Source organism: Bos indicus, chromosome 22, assembly GCF_029378745.1.
Source record: "Bos indicus isolate NIAB-ARS_2022 breed Sahiwal x Tharparkar chromosome 22, NIAB-ARS_B.indTharparkar_mat_pri_1.0, whole genome shotgun sequence".
Taxonomy (NCBI): Eukaryota; Metazoa; Chordata; class Mammalia; order Artiodactyla; family Bovidae; genus Bos; species Bos indicus.
The window spans coordinates 29,011,223-29,028,339 of NC_091781.1; the positions used below are offsets into that span (position 1 = coordinate 29,011,223).

Here is a 17,117-nt window from a genome sequence, read left to right on the forward strand (position 1 = left end):
AATATTTCTGTATTTTTGGTTACACTGGGTCTTCACTGCTGCTCATGGGCCTTCCCTAGCTGCACAAGCACGGACTGCTCTTCATTGTGGTGCACAGGCTTCTCGTTGCAGTGGCTTCTCTTTGTTACCGAGCATGGACTCTGGGCACACAGACTTCAGTAGCTGCAGCATGTGGGCTCAATCGTTGTGGCTTATGGGCTTAGTTACTCCGAGGCATGTGAAATCTTCCCAGATCAGGGATCGAACCGACGTCCCCTGCGTTGGCAGGAGGATTCTTACCCACTGTACCACCAGGGAAGTCCCAGAAAAATTTAAATTGCATAATGTGCTTGCATTATATTTCTATTGGAGAGTGCTGCTTTAGAGAATTCTGAGTTTCCCAATCGCATCTGCAGGTTTTCTTTACATCCCTGGGGAGTGATTCACTTGAGTCCAGAAGCAGAGACTTATTTCAGGGAGCAAAGGAGCACCAGGCAGCAGCTTTTCCTTTCTTAGCCTTCGAGTCCCTTGAACACGGGTTTTTTCTTCCAATTATCTTGTGGAGAGGATGCCATCAAGCTGCAAATTCCAGCAGCTCAATCCTGTTTGAGCCAGAGCATCATTTCTATCAGTACCAGGTCTGTAGCGGACACGACTGAAGCGACTTAGCAGCAGCAGCCGCAGCCGCAGCAGCAGAGGTTCCTGTCAGTCCTGGTTGGCTGAGCAGGTCTTGTTCCTAAGCCTAAAAATCCCTGTTGGGGGATGATTTCATAAGTGAGGCCGGCAGGCATGAAAAAGTTAGAGGAGAAGACAAGTGCAGCTCTGCCAGTAGAGTGGGCACCTTTAGTGGGTGGGGTGCACAATGACTGCCAGGAAGCAGGAGGGGGCTTCCTGGGAATGTGCTGATCTGAGTCCTGGTAAGGTGGATATGAAAAGTCATCTAACAGTATATGCATTTATGATTTGTTCTCTTCTCTGTAGGTGTATTTATACATCATTAAAAATTTTATATTGTAAAATAAATATAATATGAGTAAAAGTCTCAAAACATTAAAAAAAAAAAAAAAGAATTAAAGCCCTGTGAAAATAAGTCTCTAGGAGAGAATAGGAAAAAAAATCTTCCATTATTTCATTTTTTAAAATGTGTCACATATGATAAATAAAATTAAATACAGTGTTTGTGACCAATGCTTAAGGTGGCCCTGCAATTCACCTCTGGTTGTGTCCTGTGTGATGCTCTCTCTTGAATGTGGGCAGAACTTGTGACTTGCTTCTAACCAATAGAACACAGCCCGGTGACAGAATGTACATGATTACAGTACATAGATGTTGCTACAATCTCTGCATCCCTTACTTGCTTGGAGGAAACAAGAATCCAGGTTGGGGAACCCTGTGTGGGAATGACACCCCATGATACCTCATGTAGTCCTCTAGGAGCTGAGGGTGGCCTCTGGCCAACAGTTAGCAAGAAACTGAAACCTTTACTTCTATTGATAAATGACAAGAAACTGATTTCTGCCAACAACCTGAAGAAGCACGAAAGCAGATCCTTCCCCAGTCAAACCTCTAATGAAACCTCAGCCCTGGCTAACATATTGTTTGCACCCTGGCAAGACCCAGACATAGGACCCAGCTAAGTCAGGTCAGGACTCCCGACACATGGAAACTGGGAGCCAAGTGTACGTTGTTTTAAGCTGAAAAATTTGTCACAAGATTGTTATACAAATAGAAAACTATTACTGCACTAAAGAAAAAAATTTAGCCCAGCACCAGACCTCAGTGGTTTCTCAGTTACAGTTTGTTGAGAGAATTCTAAAATATGAGGTCTCTCTCCTTCTCTCTCTCACACACTCACACATATGTGCACCCACACACACACACACACACAAAACTTCATGCATTCATATGGTTGATTTCGCATGGAGGGGGACAATCTCTTTGAAATTGTCAAAATATAAAATGAAACTATAAAACTATAAAAATGAAATTAATATATACTTGTAGAATTTTAGGAAGTACAGGTTAGCAAAAGGAATATAAAACCATTAATTTCTTCGGTGAAAGTGAAAGTCGCTCAGTCGTGTCCGACTCTTTGCGACTCCATGGACTGTCTGGAGAGAGACCTCATATTTTAGAATTCTCTCAACAAACTGTAACTTAGAAACCACTGCATGTCTGGTGCTGGTGCCAGGCTCCTCTGTTTATGGAATTCTCCAGGCCAGAATACTGGAGTGGGTAGCCATTTCCTTCTTCAGGGGATCTTCCCAATCCAAGGATTGAACCCAGGTAGGTCTCCTGCATTGCAGGCAGATTCTTTACCATCTGAGCCACCAGGGAAGTCCATTCCTTCACTTCTGTTCAATTCAGTCACTTAGTCATGTCCGACTCTTTGAGACCCCATGGACTGCAGCATGCCAGGCCTCCCTGTCCATCACCACCTCCCAGAGTTTACTCAAACTCATGTCCATTGAGTCAGTGATGCCATCCAACCATCTCATCCTCTTTCGTCCCCTTCTCCTGCCTTCAGTATTTCCCAGCATCAGGGTCTTTTCATATAAAGATAACGTTGGTTTTATGCATTAATAAAAATAGATCTGGTTCATTGTAACAAAGTCTAGAAAACATTTAAAGAAAAAACTAAAGTCATCAGTAATCCTCTTCACAGAGATAATCTCTGTTAACATTGTCTTATGTCATCTATGTATATGTGCATATTAGTCTTCTCAGGCTGTTGAAACAAAATGCCATATACTCAGTGGCTTTAAGAACAGAAGTGTATTTTCTCATAGTTTTGGAGGCTAGGATTCTGAGATCAGGATAGTTGGGTTCTAATAAGAGCCCTGTACTGGGCTTGTAGACAGACAGCTACCATCTCACTGTGTGGTCGCCTGGTGGAGAGAAAATGAATTCTCTGGTTGCTCTTTTCAGGAGGAATTAATCCTGTTGTGTCAGAGTCCCAGTCCTATGAACTCAGTTAACCTTAATTACCTCCTTGCAGGCCCTGTCGTCCAATTTAGTAAATATTAGGGGTTAGGCCTTCAACATAAATTTTGGAGAGACAGTTCAGACTATAGCAGTGTGTGTACAAATTTTTTTTAATTAAAAATAGGATTTTACTATGTTCAGTTCAGTTCAGTTCAGTCGCTCAGTTGTGTCCGACTCTGTGACCCTATGAATCGCAGCATGCCAGGCCTCCCTGTCCATCATCAACTCCCAGAGTTCACCCAAACTCATGTGCATTGAGTTGATGATGCCATCCAGCCATCTCATGCTCTGTTGTCCCCCTTTCCTCCTGCCCCCAATCCCTCCTAGTATCAGGGTCTTTTCCAATGAGTCAACTCTTGGCATGAGGTGGCCAAAGTATTGGAGTTTCAGCCTCAGCACCAGTCCTTCCAATGAACACCCAGGACTGGTCTCCTTTAGGATGGACTGGTTGGATCTCCTTGCAGTCCAAGGGACTCTCAAGAGTCTTCTCCAACACCACAGTTCAAAAGCATCAGTTCTTTGGCGCTCAGCTTTCTTCACAGTCCAACTCTCACATCTAATCATGACCACTGGAAAAACTGTAGCCTTGACTAAGCGGACCTTTGTTGGCAAAGTAATATTTCTGCTTTTGAATATGCTGTCTAGGTTGGTCATAACTTTCCTTCCAAGGAGTAAGCGTCTTTTAATTTCATGGCTGCAGTCACCATTTGCAGTGATTTTGGAGACCCCCAAAATAAAGTCTGACACTATTTTCCACTGTTTCCCCATCTAATTGCCATGAAGTGATGGGACCAGATGCCATGATCTTCGTTTTCTGAATGTTGAGCTTTAAGCCAACTTTTTCACTCTCCTCTTTCACTTTCATCAAGAGGCTCTTTAGTTCCTCTTCACTTTCTGCCATTAGGGTGGTGTCATCTGCATGTCTGAGGTTATTGATATTTCTCCTGGCAATCTTGATTCCAGCTTGTGCTTCTTCCAGCCCAGTGTTTCTCATGATGTACTCTGCATAGAAGTTGAATAAGCAGGGTGACAATATACAGCCTTGACGTACTCCTTTTCCTATTTGGAACCAGTCTGTTGTTCCGTGTCCAGTTCTAACTGTTGCTTCCTGACCTGCATATAGGTTTCTCAAGAGGCAGATCAGGTGGTCTGGTATTCCCATCTCTTTCAGAATTTTCCACAGTTTATTGTGATCCACACAGTCAAAGGCTTTGGCATAGTCAATAAAGCAGAAATAGATGTTTTTCTGGAACTCTCTTGCTTTTTTGATGATCTAGTGGATGTTGGCAATTTGATCCCTGGTTCCTCTGCCTTTTCTAAAACCAGCTTGATGTTACCCCTTAGCAATATATCTTATTTTCTCCCATCGTTCAATATTTTTCTCTACTATTTTTCTTGCTTGCATAGTAATTCCTGCATAAGAGCTGCATAATGGCTATATGTATATACCATTAATTGTTTAACCAATGTCATATTGATATTTAGATGGTTTCTAACTCTTTTCCATCATAAATGACTTAGGAGTTAATATGCTTGTACCTTAATATGCTTCATGTGGCTATACATGATTAATTCATTCAGGGTAGACAGAAGACATCACCTTGAGGCATTTATCAAAAAGGAACCACCATGCCTTTGTCTTTGTTCTTGTTGTTCAGTCACTAAGTCATGTCCGACTCTTTGTAACCTCATGGACTGCAACACACCAGGCTTCCCTGTCCTTCACTATCTCTCAGAGTTTGCTCAAACTCATATCCATTGAGTCTTTGTTCTAAGCTAAGTGATAACAGAAAGGCAGGTATTATTTGGAATTTGGATCTTGGTGTTTTCCTATAGCTTCAGAAGCCCTGAGGTTCAAGGAAGCAGTGCTATCAAGGAGCCAAGGAATTATCCAGGAGGCTCTACATGTGTGTATGTCTGCTTAGTTGTGTCCAACTCTTTGTGACCCCATGGACTATAGACCACCAGGCTCGTCTTGTACATGCAACTTTTCAGGCAAGTATACTGAAGCAGGTTAACATCTCCTCCCCCAGGGGACCTTCCCAACCCTGGAATTGAAACTGCATCTGAGTCTCCTGCATTGGCAGGAGTGGGTTCTTTACCACTAATGCCACCTGGGAAGCACCCCCAACCCTCTAGCTTCCATAAAATTCTTGACAGATAGCTGCTTTGTGCCCTGAGGCCGTATGTGTGGAGTATGTCATAGAGCAATGCCATTGAGTTTGAGCCTCATCTTACAAATTAGAGAAGAAACTGTCAAAGATATGGTAGGGCCTTGAGCTGTGTTCTAAATATGGGAAGAAGTAAAGGTAGAAGGGAAACTATGCCAGCAAGCATGTGCCAGGCACAGGTAACCTATAGTGTTGGATGGTGTTGAGGAGATGGTTTTAGGCCAAGACTACCCTGTCATGTATGGATGTGAGAGTTGGATTGTGAAGAAGACTGAGCGCTGAAGAATTGATGCTTTTGAACTGTGGTGTTGGAGAAGACTCTTGAGAGTCCCTTGGACTGCAAGGAGATCCAACCAGTCCATTCTGAAGGAGATCAGCCCTGGGATTTCTTTGGAAGGAATGATGCTAAAGCTGAAACTCCAGTACTTTGGCCACCTCATGCGAAGAGTTGACTCATTGGAAAAGACTCTGATGTTGGGAGGGATTGGGGGCAGGAGGAGAAGGGGATGACAGAGGATGAGATGGCTGGATGGCATCACTGACTCGATGGACGTGAGTCTGGGTGAACTCCAGGAGTTGGTGATGGACAGGGAGGCCTGGCGTGCTGCGATTCATGGGGTCGCAAAGAGTCGGACATGACTGAGCAACTGAACTGAACTGAACTCTTCCTTGGGAAAGATAAAGGTGGAAAAGATGAAACTAAGGAATACATTGTAGTTTGTTGAATCAGTTGTACATATACATAAATCTATTCTTTTTTGGATTCTTTTTGCATATAGGTCATTACAGAGTATTGAATAGAATTCTCTGTGTTATACAATAAGTCCTTATGAGTTATCTATTTTATATATAGTCATCAAGGTGTTTTGCTAAACAAAAGCACTCGCCTCCTAAAACAGGAATTCAGCCTGTTTTTCTCTTCTTTTCCCCGCTACATAAACAAAACTGTTAAAAGCACCAGCTTTGGAGGCAGATGTTCAGAGTTAATTTCTTAGGTTTTCCCTTTGCTGGTAGTTGACTTTAGCCAGTACATCTCGCTACTTCAGATGTAATCCATGAACCAGCACCATTACCATCAATTGGGAATTTTTACAAGGTACAGATGCTCAGGCCAGCCCTGGACGTACTGAATAAGGATCTGCATTTTAATAAGAACTCCAGATGAATCATTTGCCCATTAACATATTGGAAGCGCCATTCTAACCTCTCTGAGCCTTAGCTTCCTCATTTGTAAAATAGAGATAATACCTGGGGTGGAAGTAGGGTGAGAGCTGTGAAAATTACATGAGATATTGTATGCAAACATAAGCGGGTCTTGGAGAGCCTTCAGTAAATGGTAGCTAATATTATTATTAGCTATTAAGCTGTAACAGCTCTATTTCTGCATTGGGAATTGTTATTCTAGCCAAAAATAGAACCTCTCAGGATGCCAGGACCCTCAGGGTACAGTCATTACTCGGTGCTGGGGCTGGTGGAGAAGAGTTGGAGGGCGGTAAGGCCTGAGGTTTCAGGACTTCAGAGTAGGGGAAGGAGAGATTCACCTGGCCGCTGCTAAGCAAACAACTGAGGTTCACATATTTCTGCTATGTAAACTCATATCAGGGCATTCAGGTGTGCTGAGGGTGATGCACAGCCACAGGATCAATGCACTGGATCTTCTCGGTGTGACATGTTTACTCATGGCAAGTAATTGAAAACATCATTTGCATATTAAAAACAGATCTAGAGAGAGTACATACAGTATGGTTCTATTTATAACAAGTTTTACAACAGACAAGTCTAAACAAAGATGATAAAAAATCAGAATATTGCTTGCTTGTTGGAAGGTGGGGGGATTGACTGGAAAGGGCTTGAGGGAACTTTCCATGCAATTGGGAATGTCTTAGATCTTGATTGGCATGGTGGTGATATTTGTCAAAATGCAGTGAAGTGTACCTTGCAATGAGTTAGCCAAAATTTAATTCATTTGAAACAGGTATGGGAAACAGACAGACCACAGGACCCTCCATTTTCTCTGTGTGATAATTAACCAAACTCTTATCACTAAAGGCCGTCTGCCCTAAACTCAACCTTAGCCAGTCACCTACAACCTGGGGCCAGTGGCGAAAATGCCAGGGCCAGTGTGGATGGATTGTAGGGGAGTGAAACTTAACTCACTCTTGCCCAGGGACCTTGGGGCTGGATTCCCAGCAGCCCTGGACTGTGGCTCTTGCATCTCAATGAGAAAGAATCTGAGGGGACTTCCTTGGCCATCCAGTGGTTAGGACTTGAGTTTCTACTACAGGGTCCCAGGTTTGATACCTGGTCTGGGAAATAAGATCTTGCATGCCACATGGTACAGACAAAAAGGAAAAGAAAAAAGTGGAGTTCGAGAGGGAAGCCACATGGACAGGCTCCTTTCCCAGATACCTGTTTGTCCTAGGTCACACAGCCTGTGGCTTCAGTTTGTTCCCAAATTATGATGGCTTAGCTCACAATGGACTCTTGGCAGGGCATCTGTTCTCCTCGGTTTCCCTGTTGATTGAGAATACTTCCCAGGGTGCTGCTTTGCTCCTCCTTGGGCACAAGTCCCCCATGTTTTTCCTCTCAGGACTGCTGGCCTCGCCCTGTCACTCCATAAACTTGACATGAGGCAGTCACCGTCAGACTGGGCTGTCTTCCAGTTGTCACCTTCTTCCATGTCTGCAGTTTGGCCTGGAAAGGAGCCCTGAATTCCTACCCCTCCCTCCTGCTGTGTCCTAGGCCCATCTCCCAGCGCCAGTGAACACCCTGGAGACCATACTTTATCCTATCTTCACCTCTGAGTCTTGGTCCTATAAAGAGGTTATTTTCTCTTAAGTCTTTATTTCTGGGTCTTAGGATTAACGACTTTCTGGGAGAATCAGCAGTGGGATGTCTGTTGTTTCCAGGGAAACTCCTCTTCAGCCTTCAGTGGGAAAAACCACAGAGGGTGGATAGATTATTCAGACCCCACCCCCAACACTCACACACATGCACGCACAGAAACAGGAAATGACTTCTATTCAGTGGTTAATGGTAGAATACAGGTCTCCCAACTTCCAGGCCAATTCTAGTTCCCTTGATTGGGGTTGAAATTCAGGCTCCACCCGGGAACTTAATCTGCTTGCGATGCCACTGCATGATCCAGGCAAGCCACTTAATGTCTCTGCAACTCAGCTTCTTGACAGTAATTGGGGACGATAATGGTTACCTACTTCATAGAGATATTTAGCGGCTCAATTAGTAAAAGCTTCTGAAGTGCTTGAGTCCCATTATTAGTTGTAATGGAGTACGTCTGCTGGTGTTGGCAGAGCTATTGGCTCTTGGTGGAAAATGCTCTTTCCAAGCAAGAATCAAGATGCAAACGCTAAGGATTTGGAAAAATAGGAATATATCCCAGTGCTCTCAGGTGTTTCCAGATCCTCCTTGTCATTTGACTTTTAAGGGAAAATATTGGCATAGGGTGCTCAACTGAGAAATTTCTGCCTGACAAAATGATTCTTGAGTTTATAGCCATGAATAGGCACATCATCAAAGTGACCACATTGCGTGGATTCACAGGTGTCATTTGGGACAAGAAGGTGACGAGGGGGGGCTACCCCAGGTTTTTGGAAATAAAGTTGTGACAAGAGTTGCCTGAAGTAAAATTTATACCCTCTGGTTACAGGGTAGCCATCTGTATTAGTTAAGAAACAGGGTAAGCAGCTGAACAGAGAGATTCCAAGCTTCAGTGGCTTACACAAGGTACAATTATGTCTCTCTCCTGTCATAGTCCAGAGGTGGCAATTCAGGATTGGTTGGATGACTCCAGTCTCACCACATGCCTTCCATGTGTGAGTCTGTTTCTGACCTCAACCAGCAAGAAGGGGGAAAGGAACCAGGAAGACACCTCTGTTTTCTTCTAAAGACAAGATCCAGAATGGGTATCAACATTACCCTTTCCAGCTGGAACTTAGTCTAATAGCCATACAGAGCTACACAGGAAGTTGGGAAGTATAGTCTTCCCCTGGGAAGTCTTTATACTGAAAGGAGCACTGCTTAGATTGAGGGGAACAACATACAGTCTGCCGCCCTATCTTTAAGAAAGACCACGAAACTATCGGCAACTCTGAAATTAAGGAGGGCCAGAATGTCCAAAACTGCAGCTGATTCATTGGGAATCAGGAGTAGGTCTGGAATGTGATTATAATTTACTGAGTAGGAATCAGAAGAGGTAGTCAGGCTTCCTAGAAGGAAATGTGAAGATAGAAACTAGTCCCAGGCCATGGAGAAATTTTAACCCCTTAGAAAACAGTGTTCGGAGAAGGCAATGGCACCCCACTCCAGTACTCTTGCCTGGAAAATCCCATGGATGGAGCCTGGTAGGCTGCAGTCCATGGGGTTGCTAAGAGTCGGACACGACTGAGCAACTTCACTTTCACTTTTCACTTTCATGCATCGCAGAAGCAAATGGCAACCCACTCCAGTGTTCTTGCCTGGAGAATCCCAGGGATGGGGGAGCCTGGTGGGCTGCCGTCTATGGGATCACACAGAGTTGGACACGACTGAAGTGACTTAGCAGCAGCAGCAGAAAACAGTATTCGCCTATCCCCCGGGAGTTTGACCAATGTGAAAAGCCTCCTTCCAGCTGGAGGTTTGAGATTCTAGTTCTTGTTATGACTCATCATGGGAGGCCAAGAGGGAGTAGAACAAAAGAAGCTCTCTCAGAGAGTAGCTTCAGTTACTCATTCATTGAAAGAGGAGTTTCTCTACCTTTTGCAAAAGGAGGAAGTCAGAGAGGGAGAGAAAAGTGGGGAGGGAGAGAAAAGGGAGGGAGGGAGCTTCTTCCCCACTGCCATTCAAAACCTCTCTAGGCTGACCTGCAAATTTTTAGAATAATGCAATTTGCATATTACTTGAATGATAGTCTGGTTAGTGGATTAGAATGCCCTTAAAAAAAGAAAACCTCAGCAGATAGTAAAGCATTGTAAGACCCATTGCCATTTGGGGAAATTTTGCTGCTAAGATTTCTAATGAAACAGCCCTGGGATATTTTCAAAGACTGGTTTTCCCCTCAGAACATTCCTGCCTAAGCCCCTCTGCTTGTCAAAATTAGACCAGAAAACTGCTGACATGGAGAATTTATTTTAAAAGATCATAGGATGGAGCTGGGAAAGGCAGAGACTGAATCAGAGAGATCAACTTTTTTACCCAACTACAGGAAGCACCAACTCCTGGCCAGGCTTACCTGTACCCTTCACCTACTTCCTGATTTACCCCTGGATTATTTTGAGTAAATCTCAGCACTGTATCATTTCATCTTTAAAAATCAATAATAATTCCTTAATTTAACCAAGTATATCATCAGTGTTTTCCTCTACTTCCTCTCCTCCTGCCCCTTTATTTATTTTATTTTTTTATCTTTTTCCCATGGACTGTAGCCCACCAGGCTCCCCTGTCCATAGGATTTTCCAGGCAAGAATACTGGAGTGGGTTGCCATTTCCTTCTCCATCTCCTGCCCCTTTAAAATTGATTTCTTTACATCAGGATCCAAACAAGATTGCTTGCTGCATTTGGTTGCTGTGTGAGATGTCTCTAAGTTTTTATCTACTTCATCTGTTTTTTCCTCATGTACACAGTAAAGTTTCACAAGGTCTGGATTTACTGATTTTAACTCACTGGTGCCATTTAACATGTTCCTCCTCCCCTATGTTTCCTGATAATTGATTGCTAGGTCATTGGTTTCCTGATGACCTCAAGGCTTGGTCTCACACAGGTCAGATCTGTCTTCACCAGTGTATGTTCCTGCAGTTGGAGGCCCATCATGCCTGTCTCTCTGTAACAACGCCAGTCATTGACAGTCATTTGCTCAATCCATTATTTCAGTAGGTGTTTGCAAAATGTGATATTCAGATTATTTTATTCCTTCTGTGTTTATTAGCTGAAATACTTTTATAGAAGGCAGTGTTCTATCCTCAGCTGTTTATGGTTACCATGAGGAACAATTCCTACAGGAAGAACAGGATAAATGATTTTTTCCCCTTTTACTTACCAGTTTTCGGAATAATGAATTGTTTCCTTACCACCTTTCAAAAGGGCTGAGGGTTTTGTTTGTTTTTATTTTGTTATGAACTCAGGAAGTTTTACAGATGCAATGTGATGCAGTCCTTTGTGGTTCTTCTTACAAATGCTCAGACCATCCCACTGCTGGCCAGTGGAAGCTTCTGTAAGTTGACTCCTAGACTAGATGGCCAGGCTTATATGACTTTTGCCCTAGACCTGGAATCAGTCATTTCTTTAAAGAGTCTGGTTTCTCTAGTGGTAAATGGTATGTAGAATGCACCATCTGGCAATTTGAACAATTTTTAAGTAAACGTTTGTTGTTTTTTTTTTTTTAATGTAGAAATAAGATATAAGCATTGCAAACACAGTTTTAATTCATGGACTAAATGAAAAAGGTCAACAAGAATGTTCCCAAATATCACTTTCCAACGGAACTTTCTTCGACGATAACTTATATCTGATCTCTCCAATGTACTGGCCACTGGGATGTGGCCAGTGCAATGGAAGAACTGATTTTTTAATTTATTTTTAAATTAATTCACATGTGGCTAGTGAATACCTTATTGAACAGCGCAGGAAATTTAGAATTTAATGATTAAATTTCACAACTTTTTTTTTTTTTTAAAGCACCATCTGAAGGAGCTTCCCTGGAGGCTCAGTGGCGAAGAATCTCCCTGCCAATACAGGAGATGCAGGTTCACTCTCTACATCAGGAAGATCCCCTGGAGAAGGAAATGGCAATCTGTTCCAGTATTCTTGCCTGGGAAGTCTCATGGACAGAGGAACCTGGTGGGCTACAGTCCATGGGGTTGCAAAAGAGTTGGACATGACTTAGGGACTAAACAGCAGCAAAATAGGCAAGGCATGGGAAGGCACTGTAAGAGAACTGAAGTACACTGTCATTCCTGCCATAACCTTCCAAAACATTATAGTAAAGGAAATAAGATGAATCCCCCAATAATTTTAATGTAACCAAAATGGTAACTGCTAGACAAACAGGAAATATATTTTGATAATCTGGTTAGGGTGGTTAGAAGTGGATTCATGGAGAAAATGACAGAAAAAAGATACATTTTAAAAATTATTAGGAAATGTAGCCTTGGTTATTTTATCTTATTTTACTTTTATTTTGGAGTTTTATCAAAATAGACTTTTTTGAGCAATTTTAAGTTCACACCAAAACTGGGTAGAAACTTACAGAGTTCTCACATAACCACTGTCCCCACACATGTACTGTCTACCCCACTATTAACATTCCCCCTACCCCACTAGTGGTATAATTGTTACAGTTGATAACAGACCGTGACAAACATCATCATCACCCAAAATCCATAGTTTACATTAGGGTTCAGTCTTTGGAGAAAAGAATAAAGACATGTATCCATCACTATAGTAGCATATAGAATATTTTTACTGTCCTAAAAATCTGTGTTCCACCTATGATTTCCCTACCCCCACCCTCTGATCTTTTTACTATCTCTATAGATTTGCTTTTTCCAGAATGTCAGATAGTTGGAATCTTATGGTATGTAGCCTTTTTAGATCAGCTGCTTTCACTGCTGCTGCTAAGTCACTTCAGTTGTGTCCAACTCTTCGCAACCCCATGGACTGTAGCCTACCAGGCTCTTCCGTCCATGGGGTTTTCCTGGCAAGAGTACTGGAGTGGGGTGCCATTGCCTTCTCCGGCTTTCACTAAGTAATATGCATTTAAGGTTTCTCTGTGTCATGGACAAGTAACTTCATTTTCTGGAACCTCAATGTCATAATGTGTAGAATGATAGTCATGACTGGCTGGTGTCTCCGGGCCTTTGCACTGCCATTCCTTGTGTCTGGATACTCCTGCCACAGAGCTACAGGGGTCACATCATGCACATCCCTGCTCAATTGCCACCTCCTCAGACAGCCTCTCTGATACTCTCTCTGACTCCTGCTCTAAGTCTTTTACAGAATTTATTACAACCTCATATTTATCACACATGGACCATGGGCTGTTTCCCCCGTCCCCTCCCAAAAGTTCAAGTTCAAGAAGGCAGGGATCAATCTAGTCTGTTCATTGCTAGGATCCCAGCTCCTAAGATGACACCTGGGACAGAGTAAACTGTCACAGAAGGAAACTCTCGAAAGGAAAATGCTAAGAAAGTCTTTTCCAAGTATAGAGAGCTCTAGGACCAGAAGTGTGTGCAGGCAGTCTTGGGGCCTTAGAAAGCAACATGGAAGGCCTGCAGGTTGAATTCATCCAGCTGATGCACCTAAAGTGTATCGCGTTTCTGAGAGAAGCAGCTGTTTAGACCCGTACCTAACCCTGTCAGTTTGTGGTGATCTCTAAGGAACCCTGCCAGCCCCGGATGGAGACAAGCCAGCTGTAGAGGATGTGCTGTAGCCAGTTCTGGTCACATGTTCCCTCTGTCCTGGGCTCCTCCCACACGTGAGCAGAAGCCTTCTCTCTACTCCTTCCCCTCATATAAAGGGCACATAGAAATCTCCAGAGATGTCATATCCTCACATCGGGACATCCCTGGATATGACTGTGAAGACCAGGAAGTTTGCTTTTTAGGGGAATCCCTGATTGTGATAAGAAGTCTTCCTCTTGTTACCTTTCGGTTATGAGTAACTCTTTTAATCATTACCTTAACCAGTTATCCTAATAGTGATACAGTTAAATATATGCCGCCTACTTTACCAATGGAGAAACTGAGGCTCTTAAAGCTTTGTCACTTGCCAAGGGTCACATACTTGGCAATGACCTCAGAGCCAGGCTCCTTCCTTGGCTTATAATTCCTCCTGTGAGTTGCACAGTTGAAGCAGAGGCTTAGAAGGAAGAGGACTGGGAACAAACACACAGTCCTTCCCTTTGGCCTCTCTTACACACAGTAAGGGGATATGTTTCCAAAAGACTGCTGGCAAATAATTTCAAGGGTTTGGCCAGCCTGAAATAACCAATCTATTTAGAGGTTTCAAGACCAGGCAGCAGAGGCTAAATAAGGTAACGTGTCTGTCAAGAGTGGAGGCCCAGGGAAGAGAATAGAATATTAAAAAACTCATGATGTCATTATCATGTATTTCTTATGCAAGACTCTTTTAAAAGTGTGCTACAAATAAAAACTATTGCTCTCCTCATCTTAGGATACAGAATTATAAATATGTATATAGTGTATACACAATTTTGGTTGACAATATGTAACTACACAACTTTGGAAAAAGTAAGTTTATTATACATGATTTTTGGGAAAAATGGAGAATTCTCAGCCAAAACTTGATGTCCAGATTGCATATGTATGGAGATTTAAGGATTTCTCCTTCAGAATGTTAAATTTTTAGTAATAAAATAGCTTCCACTTCCAAAGCACTTATGATGTGCCAGGAGCTAGGCTAGTCCCTTCCCATACTTTTTGACACCTAATCATCACCACTCCATTTCCGTTTTTTCATCTTATAAATGAAGAGTTAGAAATTCAGAGAGATTAAGCAACTCACTCAAACTCACACAGCTAGTAAGCAGCAGAGCCAGCTTTTGGAATTACACAGATGCCAAGATTCACAAAAGTAGGGAAAGTTGTGCTTGCCAGTATGTTACCTGGTGTGCAGAATGGACCCAGTCATTGTAAATGTTCAATAAATACTGGAATGAAGAATGAATGAATGAGTTAATGAAAGGGTCCAACTGTTCTAATCTCAGCAACCCTGCTGAATGTCCTTCTTACTTCGCTCAGCAGGCTGTCAGCCTCATCTCGTTGTAGCTCAATTAGAACTGAGTGTTCTCTATCTGTCCTTTATCAGTTTTTGGTGGAAAGCAGAGGTTATGAAGGAATGGCTGTGTGTTTGCATATCTGTATAAACAGGTCAGGGTGGAGAGTGTGGACAAACAGTGCCGGTTCGCTCTGGGTGTGTCTGTTGGTGAGTTCTCAGGCTTGTCCCCATTGCTACTCTGGTTGAGGGAACCACGCTCTGGAACCACAGCATCTGCTAGCTCTCAAGGGAGGAAAAGAGGAAATGATGGGGCAGCTTCCACTGCAAGAAAGGAAAGCAGAAATTCAGTAAGAAACAGAAGTTCCCTGGCAGTTCCTTAAACCTAAACTGAAATTCAGTGGGGTGTGATAAAAGTCTCATACTGGTCATCAGGAGATCAGGGTCTAATCCCTGCTTGACCACTGGCTTGGATAAGTCATTTTTCTGCTTTAGGTTTTACTTCTAAGAGAATCTCTAAAATAAACAGTTTAGGCTAAAACCCTGCCTTCTTGCATTTAGAACTATGGTTGTGTTGAAGTGGGGGCAGGGCAGGGGGTATTTTTGATGATCTTACTGATTAATGAGTGGCATTTATGTATGTGATGTGGGGATCAGAAGGGGGTGTTCGATGTATTCAATGCTTAGGACCACACAAAGAGAAACTGTCCCACTTAGAATCTGGAATGATAATTAAGAACCGCTTCATTGCTAAAATACTGTGATTCTATTCTAGCCACACTCATTTGAATCATCCAAGTCACACGATGAAAAGAAATCAAACTTTGCATGAAAGAAATCAAGTAGTATGTATAATACCTTTTTAATGCCACCCAATGTACCTGACTTTTCTGAATGGCAGGAGAGTTTCTTAACCTGTAACCCATCTCCCAGGAAACAGAAGGGAGATGGCCCCAAAGAGGAAATGTCACAGGCAGTTGCTAACAGACAGGAAGGTTAGAAGCCCTTTTTGGCATCAGGGAGACACAGCCCCTCCCCTAAAAGTCTCTGACTGGGGTGGGTGCCAAGTCAGTGGAATAGAAAGACTAAAAGAGGCATCCAGAACTGTAGGCCTTCAATCGGGCCTCTTTCCTTAGGGCCTAGGGATTTCCTTCCTGGAGGGAAGGAGGGGCTAAAATACACAGAGAACAGTGAGCCAGAGAGAGGTCTGGGGTTAAAATGGGGAGCTCCGGACAGGAGGCTAAGGAAGAGGAGGCTTGAGCCGTGTGTCTCCTAAAAGATGTGGAACCAAACACCCCTCCACAGATACCTATGAGGGACATTCCCTGAGCAGAGAGGAAAGACCCCCTTCAGAAGTTTCCACGAATGAGCCGGTCTTCTCCCACCACCCAAAGCTAGTTAAACTTTCCTCTATATGCAGCTATCATCTGTGCTGTTATTTTATTGAGATATAAAATACACAAAGAAAAGGATACTGCTTCATAATATATTGCTTGAAATGCTCAAAATTCTCCAAGCCAGGCTTCAGCAATATGTGAACCGTGAACTTCCTGATGTTCAAGCTGGTTTTAGAAAAGGCAGAGGAACCAGAGATCAAATTGCCAACATCCGCTGGATCATGGAAAAAGCAAGAGAGTTCCGGAAAAACATCTATTTCTGTTTTATTGACTATGCCAAAGCCTTTGACTGTGTGGATCACAATAAACTGTGAAAAATTCTGAAAGAGATGGGAATACAAGACCACCTGACCTGCCTCTTGAGAAATTTGTAATCAGGTCAGGAAGCAACAGTTAGAACTGGACATGGAACAACACACTGGTTCCAAATAGGAAAAGGAGTACGTCAAGGCTGTATATTGTCACCCTGCTTATTTAACTTCTATGCAGAGTACATCATGAGAAACGCTGGACTGGAAGAAACACAAGCTGGAATCAAGATTGCCAGGAGAAATATCAATAAGCTCAGATATGCAGATGACACCACCCTTATGGCAGAAAGTGAAGAGGAACTCAAAAGCCTCTTGATGAAAGTGAAAGAGGAGAGTGAAAAAGTTGGCTTAAAGCTCAACATTCAGAAAACGAAGATCATGGCATCTGGTCCCATCACTTCATGGGAAATAGATGGGGAAATAGTGGAAACAGTGTCAGACTTTATTTTGGGGGGCTCCAAAATCACTGCAGATGGTGACTGCAGCCATGAAATTAAAAGACGCTTACTCCTTGGAAAGAAAGTTATGACCAACCTAGATAGCATAT

General features: G+C 42.9%; 1 long non-coding RNA gene across 1 annotated transcript in view; it reads left to right on the plus strand.

Annotated features, from left to right (window-relative positions):
* LOC139178596 (uncharacterized) overlaps positions 1 to 16,912 on the plus strand; it is a 134,704-nt gene extending 117,792 nt beyond the window's left edge. The window contains exon 3 of the long non-coding RNA XR_011562979.1: positions 1 to 16,912. This exon is cut by the window's left edge and continues 22,182 nt beyond it. This is a non-coding gene — a long non-coding RNA (uncharacterized lncRNA).
* The last annotated feature ends 205 nt before the right edge of the window (positions 16,913 to 17,117 follow it).